This window comes from Falco biarmicus, chromosome W, assembly GCF_023638135.1.
Source record: "Falco biarmicus isolate bFalBia1 chromosome W, bFalBia1.pri, whole genome shotgun sequence".
Taxonomy (NCBI): domain Eukaryota; kingdom Metazoa; phylum Chordata; class Aves; order Falconiformes; family Falconidae; genus Falco; species Falco biarmicus.
In genome coordinates, this window is record NC_079310.1 from 9,965,943 (window position 1) to 9,984,370 (window position 18,428).

Sequence of the window (18,428 nt, forward strand, 5' to 3'; positions counted from 1 at the left end):
CCAAGCACGGGACACATCTGAATTCAGGGCCTGAAATTATAGAGAAGAGAAAACGTGTGGCCCTCAGTTTTTTGTACCATCTGTGTGCAGAAGTACAATTCAAGAGGCACTCTGTCTCCCAGCTGTTTGTAAGGCTACAACAGAATACAGCTTTCATGTATGATCCCTTATTTCCCCAGTGATCTACACCAGCCTGGTCTTCTAAATGTATTTAATCTGAAATGTTTTTTGAGGGTTCCCTTGGACCATACTTGAATTGGCTATCTCAGTGTCCTGGTTTCAACTGGGATAGAGTTAATTTTCTTCTTAGCAGCTGGTGCAGTGCTGGGTTTTGGATTTGGTGTGAGAACAATGTTGATAGCACACTGATGGTTTTGGTTGTTGCTGGGTGATGTTTATACTAAGTCAAGGACTTTTCAGTTTCTTGAGCTTTGCCAGCCAGAGGGCTGGAGGGACACAGGAAACTGGGAGGGGACACAGCCAGGTCAGCTGACTGGAACTAGCCGAAGGGATATTCCATACCATGGGACATCATGCTGAGTATATAAACTGGGGGGAGTTGGCTGGGGCCTGTTGATCACTGCTCAGGGACTGGCTGGACATCGGTCAGTGGGTGGTGAGCAGTTATATTGTACATCACTTCTTTTTATCCCTTCCATTTGGATTTTATTCCTCTCCCCTTCTCCCTCCTTTTCATTATAATTGTTATTATTATTGATTTGTTTTTCTTCCTCCTATTTTATTTTAATTATGTAATTGTTCGTATCTCAACCCTCAAGTTTTACATTCCTTTACAATTTTCCTCCCCTTCCCTCAGGGGTGGGATGGGTGATGGGGGAAGTGAGCAACTGGCTGCGTGGTACTTAGTTTCTGGTTGGGGTTAAACCATGACATTAAGGGACACCAGAGATCCAGCTTCACACCCAGGGCAAGTCATTCCTCCACACATAATCCATTTGCTTTATACATACATCTGGGATATACATGCCAGAAGGGAGCACAGTGCACACTGGAGTTGCAGCACAGACAGACTCACTGTGGTGCCTAACTCCAGGACCAGCAGCAGCTAGTAAGAAACACCTTCCAGATGTGGACACCTTGACCCAGCCCAATAGGAAGACAGAGACTTTATGTAATTTCCTTCTTTTGGCAGCAGGAGTTTATTTTCTCTCCTGCTTGTTCTGGGTGTCCTGCGATTGTAGTACTATAACTCTGAGATCTGATATATTTCACTTGCAATCTGAGAACAGGCAAAGACTTTTATACTTAATAAAACACAGTGTTTCTTCATACAACAATTTGCACCTGGACATGAGAACTACTGCCCTCTAGAAAGGACTTTTGCTTGATCAACCCTGACATCCTCTCATCCCCACATCTACCCTGAACTGGCAGATCTGTAGGGAACTGAATAATCAGATTTCCATCAGCTTTGTACAAAGACTACACTCTCTGGAACAATTTCAGTGGAAAACCAGCAGACTGAATGAAATATGTTTTTAGTCAGAGTTTACTAAGCATTGCATCCCTTAGCACAAATCATCAACCTCAAGCTGGACCTCAGTCAGTGAGAACCAGTGTCTTCTTCCCTAGGTGATATGTACAAGATAATTTTTTGTTTGAGAGCCAGCCTCTAGAACATTTTCCAACTTAGTATAGGCAATAGAAAAGACCCACTGGTGCAATAGAGCTCTGTACCATAAGGGAAAGACGAAATAACAATGAAACCCCAAGCAATGAATATCAAAGATATGCCCTTATACCTCTTGCATCATGGTTTAGCAAGAACAACCAAGCAAAGCGAGCTTTAGCTTGCCTCCCCGAAACCCAAGTGAGCTACTTGCAAGCAGCTGCCCCCAAGCGAACCCGTCTCTGTTGCAAAAGAGTGGGACGACTTGTTAGTAGAGGTGAAAAGCCAATCGAGCTGGGTGATAGCTGGTTACCTGTGAAACGAATTTAAGTTCGCCCTTAATTCTCCTTCAAGGACTCACAACAACCCACATGAAGTGAGTTAAGAGTAATTTAAAGGAGGTACAGCTCCTTTAACAAAGGATACAACCTTCATTAGTGGATAATTCAATTTCCCCTACAATATTGTAGGCCTTCAAGCAGCCACCAACAAAGAATGCGTCAAAGCTCCGTGCAAAAAAATCTAAACCCAACACAATTCCCTTTCAGCCTAGCAGGTTAATCTACCAACAACAGAAGAATTAATGCTAAAATGAGTAACTAGGTAGCCCACTCCCTCTCAAGCACAAACTTACCATTAAATATTATTAAGAGATAAACTAATGTCCCAACTCCAACAAGACTAAACATTCCAATATACCCTCTTAAGCCAACCCAGGTGCACCCACTAGAAAGATTTAAATCTGTAAAAGGAACTTAGCAGGCACAAGGCCCGACTGTTTACCAAAAACATAGCCTTCAGCCTAACAAGTATTGAAGGTGATGCCTGCCTAGTGACACCATGTTCAACGGCCGTGGTATCCTAACCGTGCAAAGGTAGCGCAATCAATTGTCCCATAAATCGAGACTTGTATGAATGGCTAAACGAGGTCTTAACTGTCTCTTACAGATAATCAGTGAAATTGACCTTCTTGTGCAAAAGCAGGAATAAACCCATAAGACGAGAAGACCCTGTGGAACTTAAAAAACAGTAGCCACTGCACACTAAATCCAAGCCTACTAGGCACACCACATCCACAACGCTGGCCTATAATTTTTTGGTTGGGGCAACCTTGGAGTAAAAAGCACCCTCCAAAAATAAGACCACCCCTCTTAACCAAGAACCACCCATCCACATGCAAACAGCAACCAGACCCAATATAAGTGAACAATGGACCAAACTACCCCAGGGATAACAGCACAATCTCTCCCAAGAGCCCCCATTGACAGAGAGGTTTATAACCTCGATGTTGGATCAGGACATCCTAATGGTGCAGCCGCTATTAAGGGTTCGTTTGCTCAACAATTAACAGTCCTACGTGATCTGAGTTCAGACCGGAGCAATCCAGGTCGGTTTCTATCTATGATGGACCCTCCCCAGTACGAAAGGACCGGGAAAGTGAGGCCAATGCTTCAAGTACGCCTCTCCCCTCAAGCAATGACCTCAACTAAATTGCCTAAGTAGCCACCCACCTTTAACCCCTAAAAAAGGGTCGCTAGCATAGCAGAGCCTGGCAAATGCAAAAGGCTTAAGCCCTTTAATCAGAGGTTCAAATCCTCTCCCTAGCTTTCCCCGCCCAACCATGACTCAACCTCTACTCCCAGTCTACCTCACCATATTCTTAGCCTATGCTCTTCCAATCCTAATTGCCATAGCCTTCCTAACACTAGTGGAACAAAAGGTTCTAAGCTACATACAAGCCCGTAAAGGTCCAAACATTGTAGGCCCCTTCGGACTTCTACAGCCCGTAGCAGATGGAATAAAATTATTCACCAAAGAACCCATACGACCATCTACTTCTTCCCCACTACTCTTCACCCTGACCCCAGTATTAGCCCTTCTTCTTGCAATCTCTATTTGAATCCCCCTTCCCCTACCCTCCTCCCTTACAGATTTAAACCTAGGCCTACTATTCCTCCTAGCCATATCTAGCCTAGCAGTATATTCAATCCTATGATCGGGCTGAACCTCAAACTTAAAATATGCCCTAATTGGCGCACTATGAGCAGTTGCACAAACCATCTCATATGAAGTAACACTAGCCATCATCCTCCTCTTTTAATCGTACTAAGTGGGAATTACACGCTTAACACCCTTGCCACCACCCAAGAGCCACTATACTTAATCTTCTCCACCTGACCCCTTACAATAATATGGTACATCTCCACTCTTGCTGAAACTAACCGCGCCCCATTTGACCATGCAGAAGGATAATCCGAATTAATATCAGGCTTCAATGTAGAACACGCCGCAGGTCCATTTGCCTTATTTTTCCTAGCTGAATACGCAAACATTATACTAATAAATACACTTACTGCCATCTTATTCATTAACCCTAGCTCCCTCAACCCATCCTCAGAGCTATTCCCAATAATCCTCGCCACAAAGACCCTACTACTCTCCTCAGGCTTCCTATGAGTTCGTGCCTCATATCCACGATTTTGCTACGAACAACTTATACACCTTCTCTGAAAAAACTTCCTACCACTAACACTAGCACTATGTCTTTGACACACCAGCATACCAATCTGCTACGCAGGCCTCCCTCCTGCCTAAAAACACACCCAAACATAAGGAAATGTGCCTGAACACCCAAGGGTCACTATGATAAAGTGAACATAGAAGTGCACCAACTCTGTCATTTCCTGAAAATTTTAGGAAAGTAGGAATCGAACCTACACAAAAGAGATCAAAACCTTTCATACTCCCTTTATATTACTTCCTAGTAGGGTCAGCTAAGCAAAAGCTATTGGGCCCATACCCTAAAAATGATGGTTTAACCCCTTCTCCTACTAAATGAGGCCCCTCACAAAACTAATCTCCTCCTTAAGTCTCCTACTAGGGACAACCATCACAATCTCAAGCAACCATTGAGTAATAGCCTGAACCAGACTAGAAATCAATACCCTCACCATAATCTCCTTCATCTCAAAATCACACCACCCTCGAGCCATTGAGGCTACAATCAAATATTTCCTAGTCCAAGCAACCGCCTCCACACTAGTCCTTTTTTCAAGCACAATCAATGCATAATTCACTGGACAGTGAGACATCACTCAACTAACCCACCCAGTAGCTTGTCTACTACTAACAACAGCAATCACAATAAAACTAGGCCTAGTACCCTTCCACTTCTGATTCCCAGAAGTCCTACAAGGCTCACCCATAACCACCGCCCTACTCCTCTCTACAGCAATAAAACTCCCCCCCATCACCATTCTCTTCCTAACTGCTCCCTCATTAAACCCAACCTTATTAACAACCATAGCTATCGCATCTGCTGCTGTTGGAGGATGAATAGGACTCAATCAAACGCAAGTCCGAAAAATCCTAGCCTCATCAATTGCTCACTTAGGCTGAATAACCACCATTCTCATATATAACCCCAAACTAACAATAATGACCTTCTACCTTTACTCCCTAATAACTACTACCATCTTTTTCACCTTCAACACAACCAATTCATCAAAACTATCCACAATAATAACCTCTTGAACAAAAATACCAACACTAAACGCATCCCTAATGCTAGCATTATTATCCTTAGATGGCTTACCTCCACTAACTTGTTTCTTACCTAAATGACTTATTATCCAGGAACTAACTAAACAAGAAATATCCACTACAGCTGTAATCATCGCTATACTCTCTCTACTGGGCCTATTCTTCTATCTACACCTCACATACTGTTCTACAATTACACTCCCACCAAACACTATAAACTACATAAAACAATGGTATACTAACAAACCCACAAGCACACCAATTGCCACCCTAACTTCCCTATCAACCCTCCTTCTCCCCCTATCCCCCATAATTTCAACCATAGCCTAGAAACTTAGGATAACCAACTTTAAACCGAAGGCCTTCAAAGCCATAAATAAGAGTTAAACTCTCTTAGTTTTTGCCCATGCTACTAAGACCAGCAGGACATAAACCTGCACCCTCTGAATGCAACCCAGATGCTCTAATTAAGCTAGGGCCTTCTCCAAAAACCTAGACAGATGGGCCTCAATCCCATAAACTCCTGATTAACAGCTAGGCGCTTAAACCAACAAGCTTCTGTCTACCAGACTCCTGTACACATTATAGTGTACATCAATGAGCTTGCAACTCAACATGAACTTCACCACAGAGCCAATAAGAAGAGGTATCAAACCTCTGTAAAAAGGACTACAGCCTAACACCTAAACACTCAGCCATCTTACTTGTGACGTTCATCAACCGATGATTATTCTCAGCAAACCATAAAGACATTGGCACCCTGTACCTTCTCATTTGCACAGAACTTGGCCAGCCGGGAACTCTCCTAGGAGATGACCAAATCTACAACGTAATCGTCACCGCCCATGCCTTCTTAATAATTTTCTTTATAGTTATACCTATCATGATTGGTGGATTCGGAAACTGACTAGTTCCCCTTATAATCAGGGCCCCAGACATAGCATTCCCCCACATAAACAACATAAGCTTCTGACTACTGCCCCCATCCTTCCTCCTACTACTAGCCTCCTCCACAGTAGAAGCCGGAGCTGGCACAGGATGGACCGTGTACCCCCCTTTAGCAGGCAACCTAGCACATGCTGGCGCCTCAGTAGACCTGGCCATCTTCTCCCTCCACTTGGCAGGTGTATCCTCTATCTTAGGGGCCATCAACTTTATCACAACAGCCATTAACATAAAACCTCCAGCCCTGTCACAATACCAAACTCCCCTATTCGTATGATCCGTCCTTATCACCGCCGTCCTCCTTCTACTTTCACTCCCAGTTCTTGCCGCTGGCATTACCATGCTACTAACCGACTGAAACCTAAATACCACACTCTTCGACCCTGCTGGAGGAGGAGATCCCATTCTCTACCAACACCTCTTCTGATTCTTTGGCCACCCAGAAGTTTACATCCTAATCCTCCCCGGCTTTGGAATCATCTTGCATGTAGTAGCATATTATGCGGGTAAAAAGGAACTGTTCGGTTACATAGGAATAGTCTGAGCCATGCTCTCAATTGGATTCCTAGGCTTCATCGTATGAGCCCATCACATATTCACAGTAGGAATAGACATAGACACCCGAGCATACTTCACCTCCGCCACCATAATCATTGCCATCCCAACTGGCACCAAAGTCTTCAGCTGATTAGCCACACTACACAGAGGCACCATCAAGTGAAACCCACCAATACTATGAGCCCTAGGCTTTATTTTCCTCTTCACAATTGGAGGCCTAACAGTAATCGTACTAGCAAACTGTTCACTAGACATTGCCCTACACGACACATACTACATAGTTGCCCACTTCCACTACGTCCTCTCAATAGGAGCCGTATATGCCATCCTAGCTGGATTTACCCCTTGATTCCCCCTATTCACCGGGTACACTCTACACCCCACATGAGCAAAAGCCCACTTCGGAGTCATATTCACAGGTGTAAACCTAACATTCTTCCCCCAACACTTCTTAGGTTTAGCTGGCGTGCCACAACGCTACTCAGATTACCCTGATGCTTACACCCTATGAAACATCTTATACTCTATCGGCTCTCTAATCTCAATAACAGCCGTAATCATACTAATATTCATTATCTGAGAGGCATTTGCAGCAAAACGAAAAGTCCTACAACCAGAACTAACCACCACTAACATCAAGTGAATCCACAGCTGCCCAGCCCCCTACCACACTTTCAAAGAACCAACCTTTGTCCAAGTACAAGAAAGGAAGGAGTCGAACCCTCACACGCTGGTTTCAAGCTAACTGCGTCAAACCACTTATGCTTCTTTCTTATGGGATGTTAGTAAACCCATTACGCAGCTTTTTCAAAGCTAAATCACAGGTGAAACCCCTGTACACCCCTCCACCATGGCCAACCAATCCCAATTCAGATTCCAAGGCGCCTCCTCACCAATTATAGAAGAACTTGTAGAATTTCACGACCACGCCCTAATGGTCGCACTCACAATCTGCAGCCTAGTCCTCTATCTATTAGCACTCATATTAGCAGAAAAATTATCTTCCAACACTGTAGACACACAAGAAGTAGAACTCATCTGAACAATCCTACCTGCTATTGTCCTCATCCTACTTGCCCTACCATCCCTACAAATCCTCTACATAATAGATGAAATTGATGAACCTGACCTGACCCTAAAAGCCATCGGACACCAATGATATTGAGCCTATGAATACACAGACTTCAAAGACCTAACATTTGACTCTTACATAATCCCAACAACAGAACTCCCACCAGGACACTTTCGACTACTAGAAGTCGACCATCGCGTTGTATTCCCCATAGAATCCCCTATCCTCATCATCATCACTGCCAACGACGTACTCCATTCATGAGCTGTCCCATCCCTAGGAGTAAAAACTGACGCAATCCCAGGACAACTTAACCAAACATCCTTCATCACAACCCGACCAGGTATCTTCTATGGCCAGTGCTCAGAAATCTGCAGAGCTAACCACAGCTACATACCAATCGTAGTAGAATCTATTCCCCTAACCCATTTCGAGCACTGATCTTCACTCCTATCATCCTAATCATTAAGAAGCTATGCATCAGCACTAGCCTTTTAAGCTAGAGAAAGAGGAAGGCCCACTCCTCCTTAATGATATGCCCCAACTCAACCCAAACCCATGACTCTTAACAATGCTAACTACCTGAATAATCTTCTCACTAATCATCCAACCTAAACTCCTACCATTTACCCCCACCAACCATCCCCTCAACAAAACCAAAACCCTTGACAAATCTACCCCTTGATCCTGACCATGAACCTAAGCTTTTTTGATCAATTCTCAAGCCCCTACCTCATAGGCATACCACTAGCCCTTCTCTCTATACTCTTCCCCACCCTTCTATTCCCCTCTCCTAACACCTGATGAGTCAACAACCTCTTCTCTACCCTTCAATCATGACTCATTCACCTAATCACAAAACAAGTAACAATACCTCTAAACAAAAAAGGCCATAAATGAGCACTAATCCTCACATCCCTAATAATGCTACTTCTTACAGTCAACCTACTAGGCCTACTACCATACACATTCACCCCTACCACCCAACTATCCACAAACATAGCACTAGCCTTCCCACTCTGACTTGCTACTCTCCTCACAAGACTAAGAAATCAACCCACAATCTCCCTAGGACATCTACTGCCCGAAGGCACCCCCACTCCACTAATCCCTGCTCTAATTATAATCAAAACTACAAGCCTACTCATCTGCCCACTAGCCCTTGGAGTCCGCCTCACAGCAAACCTCACAGCAGGACATCTACTTATCCAACTCATCTCTACAGCCACCACCACTCTACTCCCCATCATGCCAACAATCTCCATCTTAACTGCACTAATCCTACTACTACTCACCATATTAGAAGTAGCAATAGCCATAATCCAAGCATACATCTTTGTCCTCCTACTAAGCCTATACTTACAAGAAAACATCTAATGGCCCACCAAGCACACTCCTTTCACATAGTAGATCCTAGCCCATGACCAATCTCCAGAGCTGCCGCCGCTCTCCTCACCACCTCAGGACTAGCCATATGATTCCATTACAATTCCTTCCAACTCCTAGCCCTAGGACTACTCTCCATAATCCTCTTCATACTACAATGATGATGAGACATCATTCAAGAAAGCACATTCCAAGGCCACCACACACTCACAGTACAAAAAGGTCTATGATACGGAATAATCCTATTCATCACATCAGAAGTATTCTTCTTCTTAGGCTTCTTCTGAGCCTTCTTCCACTCCAGCCTTGCCCCTACACCAGAACTAGGAGGACAATGACCCCCAACAGTAATCAAACCCATAAACCCCATAGAAGTACCCCTACTTAACACAGCCATTCTCTTAGCAACCGGATTTACCGTCACATGAGCCCACCACAGTATCACTGAAGGAAACCGCAAACAAGGAATTCAAGCCCTCAGCCTAACCGTTCTCCTAGGAGCCTACTTCACAGCCCTCCAAGCCATAGAATACTATGAAGCCCCATTCTCAATCACCAACAGCGTATACGGCTCAACCTTCTTCATTGCCACAGGATTCCACGGCCTCCAAGTAATCATCGGATCCTCCTTCCTCTCACTCTAAACTTTTGACTCGCTCAAATAACCCCAGAAAAATTATCCCCATATGAATGCAGATTTGACCCCCTAGGGTCAGCTCGACTACCATTCTCCATCCAATTCTTCCTCAGTAGCAATCCTATTCCTTCTATTCAACCTAGAAATCGCATTCCTCCTTCCCCTACCATGAGCCACCCAATTACGGTCCCTTACTACTACCTTAACCTGAGCCCTCTTAATCATTATTTTACTTATACTAGGACTAATCTACGAGTGACTACAAGGCTGCCTTCTAGAAGTGGATGGGCAGCCACTGAAGAGAGAGCAGCCAAGGAAGAGAGAGGGGGAAGAAGCAAGAGAAGAGAGAGAGAGTGCCCTGGATGAGGAGAGATTAGGAGAAGGCAGCAGAGGGACTGGCATGAAGAGTATGTTGGTATGTGATGGTAAAAGATCTTGTTGCAGCCGGCTAGTTTGGAGAGTGCTGCGACACATTGCAACCTCCCTTTTAAGCTCTCTGGAGCCTCCTGCTCTTCTTCCACAGTATCAAGGTATCCTTTTATCTTGACATACTGCCACATAAAGAACAGGGTAGATCAGCAAGGCAGGTCTCACTTCCTTAAGACAGTGAGATAAGGGAGAACAGGACACTCCCTGTGTCACAGGGCCTGTGGATAGGTGTCACAAAGGGTCCACTGCATTGGTTCTGCACTACAGAAGCTTCCTAAAATCTGACAGTGTGGTTATCATGCCAATGGAGTACTGATATCATAAGACAATATGTCACAGTTGGTGACAAGGGGTCAGCAAAATAAGGAGGTGGTGGAGGTGGGAATGCCATTACAGCATCACCTAGGAAAAAAACCCACCAGTTACTACCTCTGAAGAACTGAGTATCACTGTTTATTCTAACTGTATCCTAGAATATTTATTGTCTTTGGAATTATAGTATTTGTACTTGTCTACCTTTTAAGATAAAATGCAATGATTCCACGTACAGAACTGTTATATTCTGGGCTGCAAGAGTACATTGGAGAAACATTCAAACCCAAAATTACCCCAAATAAAGATGTGGCATATTCATAAATGGAATATTAGAAAATACATCAAGGCGGGGGTGGTGGTATAACATTCCATCTAGCTAAGAGACACAAACTTCACTGTTGACTGTCTTCAGAAACTGGAAGCGCAAAGCACAGTTACTGTTGGCTCACTTTAAGGGTAAGCAAGTATTTACTTTTCCTCACATATTTAAAATAGGTTTTTTTTAAGTTTGTCTGCGTCTATTTCAGTGCTAGAACAAAAGTATTCAAGTCATTAATGGTTCTGATTACCAATTCATGTTGATTTTGAGTGTCTTGATAGTTTCCCTACCAAATTACTCACAGCTAAAGACACACCACTAACATTAGCACCACAAAACTATTGATACACAATTCACTATTAAATGTACTATGTAGCATATCTGCCAATTTAAATTTTGTGCTTGAGGAGGGTTTGGGTTTTTTTTAATGAAAGTTCATATCAGTCACTGGGCTTGCATAATTTATATTAACATTCACTGCTGCCTGGCACTTTTTTTCCTTTGCAACTTGGGTGCAGGAACAGGTCAGGGAGCATTAGAGATGTTGAGTGAGGCAGGGGTGTTATCTAGCTGAGTCACCACTGTGCCAGAATGTCTTTAAAGGCAAGAAAACAAAATGAGTGGATTCCTTTTATACTTCTGTCAGGAAGAATAAAACTGAAAGGCTGAAGGTTGAGGCCTGGTTGGCGTAATAACAATCTGAATTCCTTTCTATGCCCCTTTGATTTATCCTGGCCACTAGAAAACTGACATTAAACCTTCAACTTTTCTGAGGATCACCAAGTTACAGGTCTGTACATTGGTTTGACAGACAGAAGGGTGAAAGTTGTGCATTACTGACTGGTCTTGCAGTACTATGTTTGATTCAATTTTTTCTGAGAGCTAGAAAGTTATCAGAATATAAAGGGTACTGAAAGAGCTGGCTGATGTTATCATGGGACCTCTCTCCATTATTTTTCAATGATCATGGGAGTCTGGAGAAGTCCCAGTAGACTGAAAGCTGGCAAATGCTGTCCCAATTTTCAAGAAGGGTAAGAAGGAAGACCCTGGTAATTATGGGCCTGTCAGTCCCACTTCAATGCCTGGTAAAATTAGGGAGAAGGTTATCCTGGGAGTTATTGAAAAATACTCAAGAGACAATGCAGTCATTGGTCATAGCCAGCATGGGTTCACAAGGGGAAAGTCCTGCTTGACCAACTTAATTTCCTTTTGTGACAAGGTCACCCATCTAGTTGGCCAAGGGAAGCCAGTAGATGTAGGGGGTTTGGGATTTTAGCAAAGCTTTTGATACTGTCTTTCACAGTATCCTTCCGGACAAGAGGTCCAGCACACAGTTAGACAAGTCCATAATACATTGGGTGACCAATCGGCTCAAAGAGTTGTAGTAAATGGGGTTACAACAGGCTGGTGACCAGTCACCAGTAGGGTTCCCCATGGCTCAATTCTAGGGCCAGTGATCTTTAATGTTTTTACAAATGATCTGGAAGCAGGAACTGAATGTACATTAAGGAAGTTTGCTGATGATACTAAACTAGGAGGAGCTGTGGAGTCCCTTGAGGGTAGAGAGGCCTTACAGAGAGATCTGGATAGACTAGAGAGCTGGGCAGTCACCAACAGTATGAAATTTAACAAGAACAAGTGCTGGATTCTGCACCTGGGATGGGGTAATCCTTGATATATGTACAAGTTGGGGCATGAGAGGCTGGAGAGCAGCCCGGCGGAAAGTGCTCTGGGGGTTTGGGATGATGGCAAGTTGCATATGAGTCAACTGTGTGCCCTGGCAGCCAAAAGGGCCAACTGTGTCCTGGGGTGAATCAAGCACAGCATAGCTAGCCGGGCAAGGGAGGCGATTGTCCCACTCTACACTGCACTGGTGTGGCCCCACCTTGAGTACTGTGTGCAGTCTTGGGCACCTTAATATATGAAGGACATCAAACTACTAGAGTGTATCCAGAGGAAGGTGACCAAGATGGTGAAAGGTCTTGAGGGCAAGACCTAGGACAAGTGGCTGAGGTCACTTGGCTTGTTCAGCTTGGAGAACAGAAGACTTAGAGGTAACCTCATTGCAGTCTACAACTTCCTCAAGAGGACAGCAGAAGGGGAGGTGCTGATCTCTCTCTGGTGAGCAGTGACAGGACACAAGGAAATGGAATGAAACTGCATTAGGGGAAGTTCAGATTGGTATGCTGGTTTTGGCTGGGATAGAGTTAATTTTCTTCACAGTAGCTGGTATGAGATTATGTTTTGTATTTGTGCTGGAAACAGCGTTGATAACACAGGGATGTTTCAGTTACTGCTGAGCAGTGCTTACACACAGTCAAGGCCTTTTCTGATCCTCACCACACACTACTAGTGAGTAGGCTGGGGATGCACAAGAAGTTGGGAGGGGACACAGCCGGGATAGATGACCCCAAATGACCAAAGGGATATTCCAGACTATAGAACGTCATGCTCAGCATATAATGCTGGGGGAAGAAGAAGGAAGGGGGGACGTTTGAACTAATGGCATTTGTCTTCCCAAGTCACCGTTACGCATGATGGAGCCCTGCTTTCCTGGCAACGGCTGAACACCTGCCTGCTGTTGGGAAGTGGTGAATGAATTCCTTGGTTTGCTTTGCTTGCATGCATGGCTTTTTCTTTCCCTGTTAAACTGACTTTATTTTGACCCATGAGTTTTCTCACTTTTACTCTTCTGATTCTCTCCCCCAGTGCATTGGAGGGGAGTGAGCGAGAGGTCGTGTGGGGCTTAGTTGCTGGTCAGACTTAAACCGTGACAGACTGGACATTAGGAAAAGGTTCTTCACTGAGAGGGTGGTTGGTAACTGGAACAGGCTCCCCAGGGAAGTGGTTATGGCACCTAGCCTGTCAGAGTTCAAGGAGCGAAGAAGGTCCCCCGTGGAGAGTCGGCCAAGTCACGACAATCACACCAATATGGCTACATGCCGTGCTCACTTTATTAAACAAACAGGTCATATTTATAACTTAAACCGACCGCTCACATGACTTTACACACAGGTGATTGGATAAAAGTCTCTGGCCACGCAGGCATCCGTGTTGCTGATTGCTGAGCATGCTGCGGGCGCCTGATCAGAGTGTGCCAATAAGAGTGTGTTGATTTCACAGTTCCCAGGACTTTTTTGTGCATAGCTTGTTTTCTTTCTCACCCTGCTTGTTCCCAGGACAATTTAAAACTGCTCTGCAGCTTCAACTAACAGGCCTGGGTTGTCCAACCAGGACAATGGTAACATATGTCCTCAGTCCTTTAAAAATTCCTCTACAAAGGAGCATCTGGATGATGGTCTTAGCCATATGGTTTAGTGTTAGATAGTCCTGTGAGGAGCAGGGAGTTGGACTTGATAATCCTTATGGGTCCCTTCCATGATTCCATATATTCTCTCTCTTTTCCTGTTATGTAAATGCCTTTTCTTTTTATACAAATACTTCTTGCACAAAATTTAACACATAGAATAATGTCACTTTTTTTTCTTTAATTAAAAAAAAAAAGTCAGTCTTCTTGATAAAAGTTAACAAATTTGTTGGTTAGCCTCTACATACAAATGATTTGTCTCTCCAAAGCTTGTCATTAGCTTTTCCTCTCCATATACCACTTGAGTTTCTTGTATTGTTGAGCATCAGGATTTGACACTAATGATGGAAGAAAGGATTGCAGGAATATCATTCTTCAGTTTGTGAGATTCCGACTCAATCTGATTTGAGTTTTCAGTGCATTAAGTGGATGTTGATTCCTATCATACGTTTATGTGGCAAGGTTTTGGTAGCAGGGGGGCTACAGGGGTGACTTCTGTGAGAAGCTACCAGAAGCTGCCTCTGTGTCCAATAGAACCAATGCCAGCCGGCTCCAAGATGGACCTGCTGCTGGCCAAGGCCGAGCCCGTCAGCAATGGCGGTAGTGCCTCTGTGATATTTAAGAAGGGCGCAAAGAAACTGCTGCACAACAGCAGCAGGGAGAGAGGAGTGAGAATATGTGAGAAAAACAACTCCGCAGACACCAAGGTCAGTGCAGAAGGAGAGGGAGGAGATGCTCCAGGTGCTGAAGCAGAGATTCCCCTGCAGCCTTTGGTGAAGACCATCGTGATGCAGGCTGTCCTCCTGCAGCCCATGGAAGTCCATGGTGGAGCAGATGATACCCACCTGCAGACCAGGGAGGACCCCACACAGGAGCAGGTGGATGCCCAAAGGAGGCTGTGAAGCCCATGGGAAACCTGCACTGGAGCTGGCTCCTGGTGGGACCTGTAGCCCCATGGAGACAAGACCAGGCTGGAGCAGGTTTGCTGGCAGGGCTTGTGACCCTGCGGGGGACCCACGCTGGAGCTGTCTGTTCCCTGTGGGAAGGACCCATGCTGGAGCACTTCATGAGCTGCAGCCCATGAGAAGGACCTGCATTGGGGCAGTTTGTGGAGGACTGTCTCCCATGGGAGGGACCCCATGCTGGAGCAGGGGCAGAGTGTGAGGAGGAAGGAGCAGCAGAGACAAAGCATTAGGAACTAACCGCAACCCCCATTTCCTGTCACTCTGTGCAGCTTGAGGAGAGGAGGCAGAGAAGTTGGGAGTGAAGTTGAGCCTGAGCAGAAGGGAAGGGTGGGGGGAAGGTGTTTTTAGATTTGTTCTTATTTCTCATTATCTTACTCTGATTTGATTGGCAATAAATTAATTTCTCCAAGTTGATTCTGCTTTGCCCATTACAGAATCACAGTATAGTTGGGGTTAGAAGGGAGTTCTGGAGATTTAGTCCAACCCCCTGATAAAGCAGGTTTACCTAGAGCAGATTGCACAGCATTGCATACAGGCAGGTTATTAATGTCTCCAGGGAAGGAGACTCCACAGCCTCTCTGGGTAGCCTGTTCCAGTACCATGATGGTAATTGCTGAGTGATTTCTCTGTCCTTATCTCGACCCACAAGCCTTTCATCATATTTTCTCCCCCTGTCCTGTTGAGGATAGGGAGTGAGAGAGCAGCTTGGTGGGCACCTGGCATCCAGTCAAGGTCAATCCACCACACTACAGTCATAAAGCTGTAGTCTTGAGCCCTATCTTGTGATTTAAAGATAAGATTCTTTTAAAAAAAACTTTTAACATAATAACTGTTTAACTATGAGTTATGCATATTTTAATTCCAGACCCTAAGTGGTAATATTTGGCAAAAATTGAGCTGAAGTGGTTTTCCCCATACAGGAAAGTACTGAAAGAGTTGTTTGTGTTACGTCTGGATATAGTCATAAGACAATGTTTTTGGATGTTGATGCTAATGGAGAAAATAAAGTATTTTGGACTGGCATAGAAAGCGGTCCTAGAGCTATGGAAAGCTACAGTGCATTTGTAGCTGGAGCATGACAGAGAACTCAGAACTACCAGAAAGTCACTGCTCTTGAAATTATTTCTGGTTTCACAGTCAATAAGACTGTGAAGACACTGACAAGACATGTTGCCATTTGGAATGATGAGCAGAGAAATATAGTTGTTGATATTTTTTTGGTTGGAAATTAGTCAAGGCTGTTGTGATGGAGGCTACTATTAAAGCAATAATCTGATGAAACATAAAAATTACTATGCGTTTGGTTGGGGTGTTTTTTGTTGTGTTTTTTTTGTTTTTGTTTTAATTATCAAACATTCTTATAAATGGGAAAACCATTTATGTGGTTTGGACTGTTTGCTTAATGATGATGGTCTCTAGAGATGACGGCACAAATGCAGTAAGCAAGACAACTTCATCTCCAGTAGACCAAAAGCTGGTCACTTCTAGAATAACATTCCACTGTGCAGAAGAGATGTTAATCTGTTATGGGCAATATGAAACTAGTAAATAAAATCACAGCTGTTGGAGTATTTTTTTCTCTTTTTAGATTAGAAATGTGAAATGCTGGATATGCTGAGATTGTGCTTCAGTTCAAAACACTAAATATGATCTGCAGAACCTCTTTAGGTGTTTTAAAACACAATGAGAGAATCCAGGCTGTCCCAATTTGTCCTAACAAGAATGTAGCCACTAGAGAAACATCTAGTGTTTATAATTCACAGCACACCTGGAAGATTTTCAGTTTGTTTTTCTGGATTCATACAAGATCCTTGAATCAAGGCTCATGCTACTTGCTTTGTTTCGGTAAGAGATGATCTTTTATTAGTATGCTTTGAAGCAAGAGCTGCTGAAGAATGTTTGGAGGTAACACATAGTAAATTTTACTTTATAAATTGTAATTTGCTTGCTGTGATGGTGCAGACCAAATGATATGATGACACAGAAGTCAAAATTGACCCAGTTCTCCAACTCCCATTGAGTTCTATAAAGCCAAGTCACAGCAAGCAGTTGGTGTGCATAGTAAATGCAAAGCTCAGTTGAATAGCTAAGAACTGTGTTTCATTTTATTTAAGTTCTGGCAGGCCCAAAAGATCTATACTTAGAAATATGAGGATATAAAAATATTTGTTTTATTAGAATTGTCAATTCATAGGCTCAGAAATGACAAAAGCATTGGTGCCAACAGTTGGTAAGCTTTTGAACCAAACTTAATTAACCTTTGTCATGGTTTAACCCAGCAGGCAGTTAAACACCACACAGCCATTTAGCTCACTCCCCACCCACCCCAGTAGGATGGGGGAGAGAACTGGGAAGAAAAAAAAGATTGGGAAGAAAAAAAAAGAAAGAAGGAAAAAAAAGTAAAATTCATGATTTGAGATAAAGACTGTTTGATAGGACAGAAAAGGAAGGGGAAATAATAATAATAATGATGATAATAATAATAATGATGATAATAATATTAACAACAACTACAATACAAGAATTAAAATATACAAAACAAGTGATGGACAATGCAATTGTTCACCACCCAACGATTGATACCTACCCAGTTCCCGAGCAGTGGCCCCCAGCTGGCTTTCTCCCTATTTTATATGCTGGGCATGATGTCATATGGTATGGAATATCCCTTTGGACAATTTGGGATGTCTGTTCTGGCTGTGTCTCTTCCCAGCTTCTTGTGCTCCTGTGGTGGTGTTCTACAACCTCGGGAGCTGCTGGCTAGGCTTTGGTGCTTTGAGTAATGAGTTGGGCGGTTAAGCACCCCTTGACTGTACCAATAACTTACTCGGCTAAGGCAGAGAATGGCATTGTCCATACTGGAACTCCTGTTGACTGGTCAGAACAGGGAAGAAGAATGGAAACAGATACTCCCTGACAATCCCAGAATGTTCCTGCTGGACCATAGCCCGAGTGGTAACTGAGTGGAACAATACATTGTTCTTGGAATTTTTGAGAAATTACCAACTCGGGTTGCAGTCGGAATGGAAATTTGCTTATGACTAAAGCCAATCATTTCACAGCCTTATAAACAGTGGTCCTAAAGTAAGACCCTTCTGAGCTTTCCTGGACTGCAGCAGGCTGCAACCAGCATCTTCCTCTAAGCAGGACACAGCTCAGAGCTTGCAAACCACTAAGTTTGCAATACTAGGGGGACTGTTGTGGAAAGTTGACAATGGGGCCTGGGCTGATATCCTTGCTCCTTGAGGCTCAACCTTTCACCTGTTGAGGAATGCAAAGGCATTAGACGTGAATATTTCACTGAACTGGAGGGGAACTTTTA

General features: G+C 43.9%; 1 pseudogene; it reads left to right on the top strand.

Moving 5' to 3' along the window:
- Nucleotides 1–4,465: 4,465 nt before the first annotated feature.
- On the top strand, nt 4,466–5,503 carry LOC130141947 (NADH-ubiquinone oxidoreductase chain 2-like; annotated as a pseudogene).
- The last annotated feature ends 12,925 nt before the right edge of the window (nt 5,504–18,428 follow it).